Below are 13814 nucleotides of genomic sequence, written 5' to 3'. Positions count from 1 at the left end.
GGAAGGAAATGTGTCTGGTCTTCAGCCCAGAAACCAATCATAGTTGAATATACAACTGCAAATGTATTCTAAATACTTTGGCAAGTATGAGAAAATTAAAGCAATAATATGTGACTTTTAGGAGACTCATCATGAGGCCCAACACGCAAAATATTCTAACAACTGCAATTTTGTGACTGAAAAAGCAAATAGATACTTCATTCTCACCTATTATTGGAAAAGGAAATTTTAAAAAATAAAAATAACCAAAAACCCAAAACCAACCAAAAAACAGACAGCAATAAAACACAACAACAACAACAACAAAAACCAAACAAACAAACAAAAAAAAAAAAACCACAAAAACAAAAAAGACCTCCCAAACAAAAAACTCAAACAAAAACCAAACAAACAGAGAAAACTAGATGATATTCTGTTTGTTTAGTTCCACTAGTACATGTACTGACCAGTGACAAAGGGCAGCAAGGAAATGATAATGATATATTTGTACTGAAGGCTTCCTCTGTTTGGATCTGGATCAAAGTAAAATATCTGACAGCTTCCCTTGGCTTGTCAGACCATAATAGCAGCTTACAGAAACAAAGCCTTGCTTGAAAAAAGACTTGGAATCACAGAAGAGAAAGCTTCTGTGTAAAACACACATGAAGTGAACCTAGGAAAGGTGGGAGACTCCACAATATTTTAATGCAGTGGTTGAATTTCAAGCTTCATTACTAGTATCTCTGAAGTAAAAATAGTTCAGCCTCTGAGGAGCTCTGAGCTCTGTCAACTCATTTTTAAAAACATTTTCTGATTGATATGAAAGAAGCTTATTTCATATTCATGGAGAGCCTTTTTAAGAAACACAAAAGAAAACAAATAAAGAGAATAAGCACACATTCAAGCACTGTCATAGGCCCTAACACTGACTACAGTCAAGGGACATTGCCCAGTTTCCACTGTTGTTCAGATATTCTTTTTGCTCAGATCATCTTCTCTGATCAATTATTAAAACATTAGTTAATTATTAAACAATAGTTAATCAAATATTAAGTATCTGGACATTTTTGAGTCCATTGTTATCAGCTGAATTCACATACAAATCTAAATATCATTGAATCTTCTTACTTAATAGGAATGGCTACCGCCAAGTCTGCATTAGGGAACAGTTCTTGGTGGCAGAGATTCCAAAATCATGACAACTGCAGGGTCAGTGAAGACAGACAGCTCAGTTGTGAAAGTTGAAAAATCCTTGTTTGCATGGCCCTATAAACCAAATAAACACAGCCTTAGAAATCCCACCATCTTGCTACTCCAAGCTTCCATTTTTGCAGCTGCTACAGGAAAGCTCAGAAATCCCTGCTGTCATGATGCAGACATAGCCTCAAAAATATGGCATCAGGGGGAAAGACAGGTCCTGAGCCACATATAACTATAGAGATAAAAAATGGCACAGATTTACCTCCAGAAATGAATGGGAAGTTAGTACAATCTCTGGACAGTGAGAATGTTAAGCTCTATGTAATAATTAAGGATTATGTAACATTAATTTATTTTTTTTAAAAAGCATCAAAGCATTTTGAAATGGTGTTCCTGATGCAATGTTATTTTGAGTTTTATATCTGCAAATAAATGTAGTTTTTGTACTACCAATGATAAAAACCCCAAAAATACACTGTTATTTTCATTTATCAAGGAAACATTAAGCCTCTTGATCATACCCACCATCATGTAGCATTCAAAATCTATGTAATTTCAAAAAAAGTTTGTGATGACTATAAATAAGACTAAATCTTGGAAAAATAATCATGTTAGGTTTTTACCTAAGAAAGCTGAAATTACAAATTGACAAGATCACTTGATGTGAGGAATAATGTCTCCAACAAATGTTTATCAGATTGGTAATTTTGTGACAGTGAATGCTGCTTTGCCTTCCTTTCTATTTGATAATAACTTCCTGATAGTGGACTTTGTGACCCCAGAGCCCTCAGTACAGACTGCAGCTTGATATTCGTGCATTCAAACAAGAAAACTATAACTGATTTTCATATTACAGGATGTGTTTGCAGGATAGCCAACTGGAAAAAAGAAGTAATTGGGAGAGATATATTGATGGCTTTTTCTTGTTTGTTTTCACAGGTGACTTAATTTTGTTAATGAGTTTATGAATTTTAGCTTTTTGAGTTATTTCTACATACATAAAATAACAAGATGGTTTATTGCAAAAAATTCAAGAGTAGATTTTGACTTTTTTTCCGTTTTTTCTCAGAGTGAGCAGGAAGAAAAAAGTTTTACAGTCTTTATGTGACAACAAAAATGACTTTCAAAATTTATCTGTGTAATTGCCTTCCTACCATTTTAAATATTCACTGTCAGAAGAAGTAGCACTGATAAAGAGACAGTATATATTTTGCTTTGGATAAACATTCCATAATAAAAAAATAACAAGGTGGGGGCTTTTGTTATTGCAGTTCATTTTTATACTGGTGACCTATCAGTGACGACCTTGACTCTGGATCATTTATTAGAAAATAAACAAATAGATGGAATAAATGACTTGTGGAAAAGACTTGGGCTATGAACTTTCCCAGATGGTCATTAATCCCCCAGAAATGCTAGAGACTCTGATCATTAAGACATAATTAATGTATTAATATAGTGTCTAAATGCTGAACTGCATTTTCTCTTTGTTTCATTAGCCTTTTGGAAATACTTTACTAATGAAAAAGGGCAATATCTGTTTGCCATGGAGATGCCACATTATTTTTTTTATTCACAGCAAACAGAAATAAATTATGGAAAGCTCTTCATGTGTTTGTACACTTCACACTTCACACTGCCGAGAGCTGTTGACTATTGGAAATGAAGGGCAAGGGCATGATTAGAAAGACTCATTATGCACCGGTTCAATACTTTGGTGCTATTCTTCATGAATCTGCTTAGCACTCAGAGCAGACTATGAATTCTCAGCAGGGCAGGCAAAATTGAATTTTGCTGTTCTGTCACAGGGAAGCTAAAGGGCAGAGGAAAAGGGCAAAGCTAAGATGATTAATCTGGGAAAAGATCCTTGGATACCCAGGCTTCCTTTTCCTGTAGCTGCTTGGGAATGCATTTCCAGGGATGTGTCACAGACATTGCCAGTGATTGTCATACGTATGAGTGGGGAATACTACTGCTGGTTTGGCTGCCTGACTACACAAAGTGAGTGCTCCTGACATGCCAGGACATTTGATTCCTCAATGGCAACATCAGGAGCAAGGCTGGTTTTCCAGAGTTCTTGAAGAAACTGAGATATACAGTCAACAAGAACTGTGATAAACATTAATTTCCTACCAGCATTTCCAACATGATGTAGTGCTAGTCATTTGGAACATACATCTGATCTTGCAATTTCTAAAGCTGATTAAGGGTTGTAGACATTTATCTTCAATTAGGGAATTCCTGATTCCCCTGTTAGCAAGATTCTGAAAATTTGATGTTCATGTCTGACTCATAACCAATTAACCACAAAATGGATGTCTGAAGACACCTCATTTAAAGATACCTACTAATATTTATTATTCTTAAGGAATATGGTACAAAATGTTTGTGTTTTAAAAGTGGGGGTGCTTTTTTCTAGTTTTCTCTAGGTATTCTCACAGCTTTCAAATTAATAACTCCATTGCATTTTGAGAATCTCAAAGATACATATTTAAATATAAAATGGTGCACTATTTTGGCATAGATTATTTCAATTTCAACAGTCACTATGTACTACGTAAAAGCTTACCCTTTCTTGTTTAAAAATCAATTGATCAACCAATCAATCAATTCCCAGCTATGAATTATTTCTGTTATATCAAGTAAAGTTTTCCCAAGTAGTTCCCAAATTTTTAGAAAGTTTTTGTTACAAAAAGCATTGACAAACAGTTAAGAATATGGTTATCATCTTCCTTTCATACATGACTATAAATTCAATAAAAAATTCTGAAAATGTTGCTTTGTCAGATATGTATTTACATTGGAACAAGGGAAAAAGTATTAAGCCAGGTTAATGGAAGACATGGAAGAAAGACAATTTAACATTTAGTTTAACCTTTTATCTGATTTATCATGCAATTTTCAGTTTTGTTCTCCCAGTTTATTAAATAATCTATTAAATACAGTTCCTTAACTTGCAGCTATAGGAGCAAAAACTTAGACAGGATCTTGATAATGCAAAACAAGTACACTAGAACATATGTTATGGTCACTTACAACTGTAACTTCACAGAAGTCTGAAATGAATTACTTATTCTACCATTAGATGTTGTGAGGTAGAAATCATTCCACTTACAATGAGCAAAAGTTGGTCTATAACTGGTTTGGAACACATTTTGGGGGGAGGCGTTGGGTTTTTCTGGGTTGTTTTTTTTTTTTTTTTTTTTCCCCTTGTGTTTTCCACTTTTAGAAAAGCAAAAAAAGCCAAGTAAAAATCAATCACATCCCAGTTTTACCCCTACAGTTATTGAAGCTGGAGGACCCTAAAGTAATATGCAATATGAAAAAGAATAGTGGAGAAAAGTTCAAATTAATTCATTACACTAAAACAGTCACATCTCCATTGTATTTAACTGTTGTGAGGTTACGGTTTCTATAAAGCTCTATCTGCACTTTTTCATAATCACTGAACTTAAACATCTGCACCAAAAGGTGTCTATAGGAGGAGTCTGCCTCAAGCTGAGTATTTTGGGTGAATTTTAAGCTAAAATAGACTGTTTTCTTTAACAGAGAAAAAAAATTATGCTAAAAAAGTCCATTACAAAACTCCACCATTTCCTTTATTTTGAACAAAGAAAAGGAATTCACCAGGGCTGAGACAGTGCTCTCTGTCTAGTATGATTATTGTGTCCTTTCATATGGGAATTAAAAGGTTGGACTAAGCTTACAGGGGTCAGGGAAACACAAGAGCAAAATAATGATTGTAAAAAATGGATTTTTCATATATTAAGTTGAAACTGCATAGCACTTAGCTACTGTAATAAGAGGAGTGAAGACAGAAGTTTGTCTGGAATGCCAAAGAAACATCAAGACTACAAACACAGAGCTTCTGCCTTCTGCTTAACCTGCACTTCCCCCTGCTGATGTCCTGCTGAGGAGGAGGAAGTGGAATGGAAATAAATGAATAGCCTGGAGGGAAAGAGGGAAAGTGGGAGAGTGCAAGGTCAAGAAACAAAAAGCAGATGTTATGATGTTGGAAAATAGGACCCTTGAGGAATAGAAGACAACAGGGTTAGGTAAGAGCTATGAAATTGGAATAAAAACTACTTTATCTCCACACCATGCCACAGTATGTTTTTTCTCTCTAGTGCTAAGGGTAGAGGAGGAAGGAAAGAACAAACTCATTCCATGCAAGAGGAAACCCTAAAATCATTAATTGTAAAATAGAACATTTTGTCAGCATCTGATACTTTTTTCCTCATGCTTGTTAATGCCATAATTTTGTTTTTGTGCTTATTGTCTGAATGCAGATCCTACCCTTTAGACTGACAGCTCTGAGACACCCTCTCCCAAGAGTCCAGCATTATGGGGAACATTTCAGAAATCTATTACCAAATATGTAAACAAGTTTGGGAAATTTCTAAAGAAACAATAGAGTAATTAGTTTGACAGAGAAAACATATGGCAGGAATAAAGTATGAAAATCTGTGTGTAGCAGTTTATATCTTGCTGAAGTAATTTAAATATATATGGGTGTGTGTGTGTGTGTGTGTGTGTGTGTGTGTGTGTGTGTGAGACCACTCTTTTATTGCTGATTTTGTTTTCTTGAAATTGATTATTATAGTCTCTTCATTTTGATGTATGACCATATCTTATCTGGGATACTTCAGAAGTCATTTTGCAACAGCAGGGCACATTCGGTGCTAGAGTAAAATGCAGGGGGAAATTCTGATATACATATTTAGACATATCTTCCCAGAAAGCAGTTGTGTGCAAAAATAATTATAAAATTGCTGCAATTTCTTCAATACCTGCTTGCAGATTTGTTATGAAAGATAGAGAAATGCTATCTCTCAATAGTATCCATCTTCAGGAAGAAAGAAACTTGGTTTTGTGCTCTAATCTCCTCACATTACATATCCTCTAGAAATTCACTCCTCATTTCAAAAATAGACTGAATTGGATCAATTTCTGTGTTAAATTAGAATGCTTCAAAGTCCACTACAAAACTGCAGTGTAATTAATACATGCTTACTAAGACAAAGCTCCAGCCATACCAAAGCCTCCACATAAGTGGAAACAAGACCCACTTCAGGAAAGCCATTGCAATTCACTTTTAAATATCATAGCAAACTCTCTGCTTCTGTACTTTGGTTGGAATTTCAGAATAAAAACTACAGAAGTTCTCTTCAGAGAGCTGACTGGAAAAGCCAATGTAATGAACAACAATATTTTGTGGAGTACTTGAGGTTCAGATGTTTCCTGTTTCAGAAGAATATGCTACCTTATTTTTCTTTCTCTCAGTGGTACTCCACTTGAAAAGCAGATAAACCTGCCTATGAAGAAGGCTGATGATTTAGCTTTTGGTTTGGTGGTTTGTTTTTGGTTATTTTTTTTTTCACATACACTGAGAAAACTATGATTTACTCTTGCTTCTCAATTTGAGTAAAAAAAAATCCACAGGCAATGGAGATTTGCCACCTACACTCTTGTGAACAAAAATGTCCTATATTTAAAGCAATCAAATGATACATTTAACTGCATACAGCTTTGTTTGTATATGTTATAGCTGATTTTTACTGTAGTCTCTCCTACAATTCAGCATTTTTATTAAAGAATTCTTTCCAACATTTTTACCCTCTTTTTTTCCTGCCTATTTCTCACATGGGTTTATAGAGCTGTCACTGAAGGGTACTTAGCAAATCTCACAGCCCCAAATAAAGCTGTGTTTAACAATAATAATGATGATGGTCCTACATTATGTCACCACAATTTTATTTCTTTTTACTGCAGTCTCATGTTATTGTTAGGATGAAAACAAACTGCTTTTATGGCAGGATATTTCTCTCACTATTCCATTTTAAAATAAATTTGCTGCAGCATATCAAAACCTTTAAAATATTGCACTGTGTATGACTGAGGTACTGCATTATTTTACCAAATTTCTGATGCTACAGAAATCCCACTCCTACAGACTAGCTTGTACCTTTAAACACATTTTGAATCTTTTATGTTTTTTCTAAAATGATGTCACACATTTTAAATAGTAATATCACAAGATTGAAATAGACATTGATTTGTTTCACTGTTAATGACCAAGGAGTTAACATCTGAGAAGTAGACAATAAATTCTTCTTGATTTCAGATTTCAGATAGTGCTGGAGTGGGAACCAGATATTGGATTCATCTCCATCTAAACCCACATATCTAAACCAGTAACATATATCTCAACTTGTTACCTAGGCTTCTTCAACAGATCAAAAGAGGTATTTGTTTTATAGTGTTTAATATATTCTAAGATAGATGACTTAGGAGACATATCTGACAGCGCCCTTTCCTATTTTGTTCCTTTTTTAAAGCAGGCCTTTGGACACAGAAAGGAATTTTAATACATCAAAGTTTGCAGAAAGCTTTCCAGTTTAACACAAAAGCTAAATTTGCTTTGAAATATTAAAATTTACATGATTAAATATGTAACTTTTGATAATTTTCTTTTTCTGACTATGGTTCTATGCCTTATATTTTTGAAGGCATGTATTTTGATTTTTTGATATTTTTAGTAATACGTGTTTATATTCTGGAAATAATACATATTTTTATTTAATTTGTCCTCTTTGATGTTCCCAGGCAACCTAATGTGTTGAAGCCTAAAAAAAAGGCTTATTCTGTGGCAGAACAAAGATAGAAAAGCTGCTTGAAGAGGTTTGTGCTATTTTCTACTATACTTGAAGCATTCATGCTAATTTAACAGCAGACTGAAATTTTTTATTTTCTTATTCATTAGGTTGCTAAGGAATCAGAGGTTAAGAGAAGGGTGGGCACCTTGATCCTGACAAGGGGATGAGGAATATAAGTGCTAGGATGACTAGAAATTTGCTCACTTATTGTCACAGTTTCAAACTATTTGATATGATACCTCAAACATTTAGATTTCACCAATGAGTGATATCAATAAATCATTCACTTCTACAGAGAAGTGTCAGGAAAATTTTGAACAATTCTCAGTAATTTCTTTGCAACTCTAGGCAGCAGCAGTGCCTATCTGTCACAAGCCTAATGAGCTCTGGGCTGTCGTAGCTGGGACTTGGATAGTTTTCTGGGCATATTGCAAAACAATGTGGATTTGTGAGGAAGAAAGAAGGCTATAGCATCTTCCTGGCTGTCAGAGGTAATTCCATGTCTGTGGGAGAGACACAGTTCAGCAGATGCAATTGAACTCATCTTGGTTTTTGGTGGGCCTTGTCTGTTGTTTGCTTGCTGCTCTTATGACTGTAAATATATTACAAATGATCCAAAGATAGAGTTTTTTGGTGCACTAGAAAAGCAAAGGGGGAAAAATATTTGAAACTGAGGGCTCCATTTTTGTTGACAATTAGATAGAAAAGAAATCTATCAATTGCCATGTTTTCTGGGAATGAAAAAATGTTGGAAATGTGCTAACTGCTGAATTTTTCTTTGATGCATTTTTGACAGTAAGTATCACAGGTTCAATGGATGAATATTTTTTGTTCTTACGTTTATTGCTTTTCAGTAGTGCTATTTATAAAGCACTTGAGTGTATTTATCTTTCTGTAAATACTTCAGTCCAGTAAGTCAAAATAATACTGTGCCAAGGATACCTATTGTATGTATTGTGAAAAAAAAAATTTGTCAGTTGACATACACCACCTATGTATAGAAGTTTGTCACTTCATAAAGCCCCCTAAACAAAACAAAGTTTTTATGCAGCAAATTGTTGAAGTTATACTGCCCTCATAATGGTTACTAAGGTGGGATTCTGAATAAGCCCAAGACAGATGAATGAATCACTAGTATTGTCAAGGCCAACTTCAGGCAGTTGCTTAGGCAGTAAAACTGAAATGGGCAGGAAAATATCCATAGTTTAATGATCTTCTTTAAGTAGATCTTTATTTACATTCTTCATATAGCTATACTACATGTCTGCAAAGACATTTTGGTTGGCTAATATAAGATCAGTGTGTATAAGCTAGGAGTTACTGCTATTCAGAAGCAGCACAAGAGATAAGAGGCAGTAAGACTGACATGAAATTCTGTTGTCACATTTCAGCCCTGCTTCTTCTCCCTGAGTCTTTTTTTAATGCAAGACTTGCCTACCCACACTTAGAAGTGCCAAAATTATTTTTTCTTATGTTCCTGAGAGGTCTTGAGATGCTTCCCAAACCAGTTATGTTGGCAGAACAGAAAGCAGTTCCAGTGCCATGATAAGAAACCTATTTATATGACCTTTATAAATGTCCACTGTATTTTCCCACTTTTCTAGATGAATGAATGTTGTAAAAGAAAGTCTGATGTGATGAAAGATTCATATTTTAAGACCTCTGAATTTCTCTTGATAGTTCTTTTAAGCATCAAATTTGACAATATCTTTTGAGAAGTACATCTGGTCTTAATTAAAGACTTCAATTACAGCTAATCCATCATATACTTTGAAAAACTCTTCCAGTCTTAATTACAAACACTGTTAATAATGTAAAACTCATATATCATTAAAGTTCAAGCTTCAGGTTTCAGCTGTCTGATAATTTCATTCCTCTTGCTATTAATATATAAACTCTCCAGTGTGAGCTCTCTGTGTAGGGATATATAGACTGATTAACTTGCATCCTAACTTTATCCTCCCAAATTTAAAGACCTCTTTAATATAGGTCAGCTAAGAACCATCCACTGCCCTGAAGTAATACTCAGGCAAATTTTTGGTATATCAGCTTAGATCCCAGGAGGAACACCCTCATTTATAGAGCATGTTATCTATTCCAGTTAGCTAGGCTTGTTAAAACTGGCTTGGGTACCTGTGTGCAGAGGTGCACAGTGTTATGTCGACATAATTGGCTTCTCTGGCAGCATTAACAAGTTAATTAACAAAAAAAAAAAAAAATATAACAAAGGTACTTAGAATAACAGATGGAAACAAACCTACAGGCCAAAATACATTAGCAGGCAAAATGGCAATAAAAGTGGAAACTTCCTAAAATTTAGTGTCTGAATGATCTGGGAAAAATCCAAAGGAATTTAATGTAAATCCTGTGTTCTAGGTTGTGAGAGTCACTGTGCTATCTATAATCCAGCCTAAATCACTGGTATATGTACTGGTATATTGGTATGATGTTAATATTTCTGCACTACTTTCCTAACAAGACTCAAAGAAACCCAGTTACAATCTATTTAACATTTAGCAAAACAAATGTTAAAATTGAGTGGTAACTCTAAGGACTTGAGAATGTAATTTTTACAATAACATAGAAAACTATTTGTAACAATGAGCTCTTACTTCAAAGGTTTGACAGTATATATTTTCAATATTTTTACATGTCCGACGCTCAAATTTTTAATGTTCCCTTAGATTATTAAAAATATTTAGCATTCTAGACCTCTCCTCCTACAAATAAAAATATCAGAATCAAGAATGGAAGGATTCAACCAAATTACAAAATTGTTTACCTTAAAGTAATCTCCAAAGATGTGCTCTTTACTACTGCCTACCTTCAGATATGTTATTTTCTATGCCAGGTGAACTAAACTGAGGAGATTTTCTAGCTGAAAACTAGTAGTTATTTTGTCAAGTAAGAGTTTTACAAAAACAGTCCCCTTGCCTGGTTCATCATGGCTATCTAATTCTTGGAAAAGGGTGGTGTGATGGGAATAGGCAGCCAGGTATGACAAGAGTGGCAGATCACTTCATCAATGTTAAAATTCTTGTAGAAACACACTTTTCCATTAAGTAGTACTTACTAGTAATTTTATTAATTCTCATAGGACAGTGTAAAGTAAGATATCCCACTGAAGTGGATGAATGTGGCTGTTATGACATAAAAGTATTTAGGATATTTAGGCAGAACGGGTTAAGTATAATTTGAATTCAGGGTGCTGTGCAAAACCAAGACACCCCATTTCAACCTGAGACCTTATTTGCTTCCCTGTGATGATGACTGAACTAATACATGCTGCTTTGTCTGACATTCCTTATAATATATTATGCTTTGTTCAAGTAAATACAGTGTTTGAATTCTTTGTGACGTAAATCATCTTAAAATCTGTCTTAAATATTGTTTAAGTTATAAAAAACAAACCCAGGAGATACTCTTAATCACTGCTGCCAACCTGAGCATACCCATATGGGCTGTAATCTGTAGCTTTTCTGTTTTCTAATGCTTCTAAAGCTGCTAAATATAAGCCCGTACATTAGTATAATGAATAGAACCACAAAAAATATGCTTAGTTAAGATTTGTAGTTGTACTATTTAACTATAGTGTATAATTTAGTATCTCCTTAATCATATAATTTGGAGACAATGGTGTAGATCATAAGAGTTTTTGTTTTCAGTCTCATGATTTAATTGCTGCCTCTGTAGGTTCTGCTTGTCCAGTAAGAACATTTTTCATATATATTCCTCATGGGTTGGACAATATATTTAAAAATATGTTTGGGCTAATTCTAATTTATAATTGCTAGTGAGTAAGAATACTGTATTAATAACTGCTGGTGAAAGGATCCTAGCGATGGGATACTGGGACTCAAGCCCAAATGCAGAGCTTATGAAGTTAGTAGAAAGGCATTCACATTATCAATGGGGCTTATATTAGGATAACAAAACTACAGCTGAGATATCTCTGCTGAAATGAATGAAAAAAAAATGGGATTTGATACCTGTATTTGTTACTTTGATACCAAAATCTACCGAAAGCATGCCTCCATGCATTGATTCTTCACATGTAACCTCTACCTGCATTACAAGGGTACAACCCTATTTACAGCAATATTATATAAACCTTATCTACCTCAGAAGATTCCAATGTTAAGTTTTTCTCTGGCCTAGATTGTAGCATATATTTGATCATGCTTATGTCTGATGAATGTACCACACTGAGGTTCAAAACTTAATGCCTGGTAAACTTAGTGTTGAGTTTTTAATGTTGGTTTGTTTTTCTGGGTTTTCTTTGGCAGCGGACAATTAAATGTCAAGAACTTCATAGATTGTCAAGACACTGCGTCAATGAAAAGGAGGCTCTTTCCTCTTCCACTCTTTTGGGTTTTGTGTTATAATTAATTTACCTACATACTGTGCTTAACATGTCAATACCTAGCAGGTTGAAAAATACAATCAACAAGCCTTGAATACTTAAATGCTTCCACAAATACAACATTTGTAACATTAATTTTCTCTCTCTGCCTGCTGATGAGTTTTCATAGTGAAACATTTGCTTTGATGTAGATCAGCGCAGATTTTATTCCAATGAATTTGATAGCCTAAGAATTTGGCTTTGTGCTGTTCTCACCAACTACTGAGAACCTTCTCGAGATCCCACCACTGCACACAGCATCATCACTGATGCTTTTAAACCTCTTCCACTGAAGATTGTTTGATTAAAATGCTAATAAAGTACAAATAGTCCCATTTGCTTCATACGTGGCATCTGAGGTACTCACAAATGGATTTAAAATTACCCCTGTATGCAGCTGACATTTAGAAGGGACAGTTTAGCGTCTACTTAAGCTGGCCTAAAACTGCTGTCCTGTTGAGTCTGCAGTACCAATTCTGTAGCAAAGAGACTGCCCACTGCTTGGACACAAAGGGGCTGGCAGGAGCACACAGCCTGGACAGGAGAGGAGTGCAGCACCACACTTTTGGCAGTTTCTCCATCCTCCTTCTCTCTGCTGACAGTGACACTGGGTACTTTTCAGCCTCTCCAGTCATACAGTGATGGAAAACTGCACTGACAAGAGCATTTGCAATATGGAAAAACATGTCACTTTTATACTTTGTTTGCATGGTGTGATAAACATGTTAATTTTCAGTTTTAATAAAACCAGGATATTCTTGCCTGCCTGTGTTTCGTTACTATTGCTTATAGCTAGTTACCATTCCTAAAAGCAAAAAAAAAAAAAAAAAAAAGCAACATAAATAAAATAGTAATATATTACAAAAAATACTGTCACCACATGCTCTCTCTTCCATGTAGTCTACTCTCCATTTTTCCTGAAATCACTTGAGCCCCAAAAGACAGAAACTTTTATATTAATTATTTATATACTTAATCCTTCACCCCCTTTATTTGGCACATCTTCATCATTAACATCAGATTTGTCCCTCCAAAACTAATGGTCTCCTAATGTGAGTTTGCATTGTTCCTGTCAGGTGGGGCTCTGCAAAGAGGAAATGGGTCTGGATATTGCAAGAAGTGTCATAGTCAAGCAAGAGACACAATTTGGAAGAATGTTCCTTTCTCTGAGAATGTGGTAAACATTTATGAGTGTTTACATTTTTGAAAGGTGACATGATTTCACAGGATGCCCCTAGTTTGAGACAAAAATATCCTGTTTGCTGAAATAGACAAGAGATTAGGTCATTTGAGAGTTGAGAGATTGTGGTTATCATCCTTAAAGGGGAAAAGTCCATTTCATTATATTCTTTTTTGTGAAACATGGGTTCTTCTAATAACAGACTAATGCATTAATGTGGATCGTCATCACCACTTCATTATTTTCCAATATTTTTTCATTTGCTGTTGTAAAAGAAAAAACTGTGAATGAGTGTTTCAAGAATTCACAGTGAATTAGGTCTTCAAGTAGATTTTGATTCAGGAAAGTCTATCTTTTCATCTATAGTATGGTTGAGTAATGAAATAAGCACCAAGCC

The sequence above is a fragment of the Lonchura striata genome, chromosome 1, assembly GCF_046129695.1.
Source record: "Lonchura striata isolate bLonStr1 chromosome 1, bLonStr1.mat, whole genome shotgun sequence".
NCBI classification, from domain to species: Eukaryota; Metazoa; Chordata; class Aves; order Passeriformes; family Estrildidae; genus Lonchura; species Lonchura striata.
The sequence above is the reverse complement of the archived record's forward strand: the minus strand, read 5'-3'. Positions refer to the sequence as shown.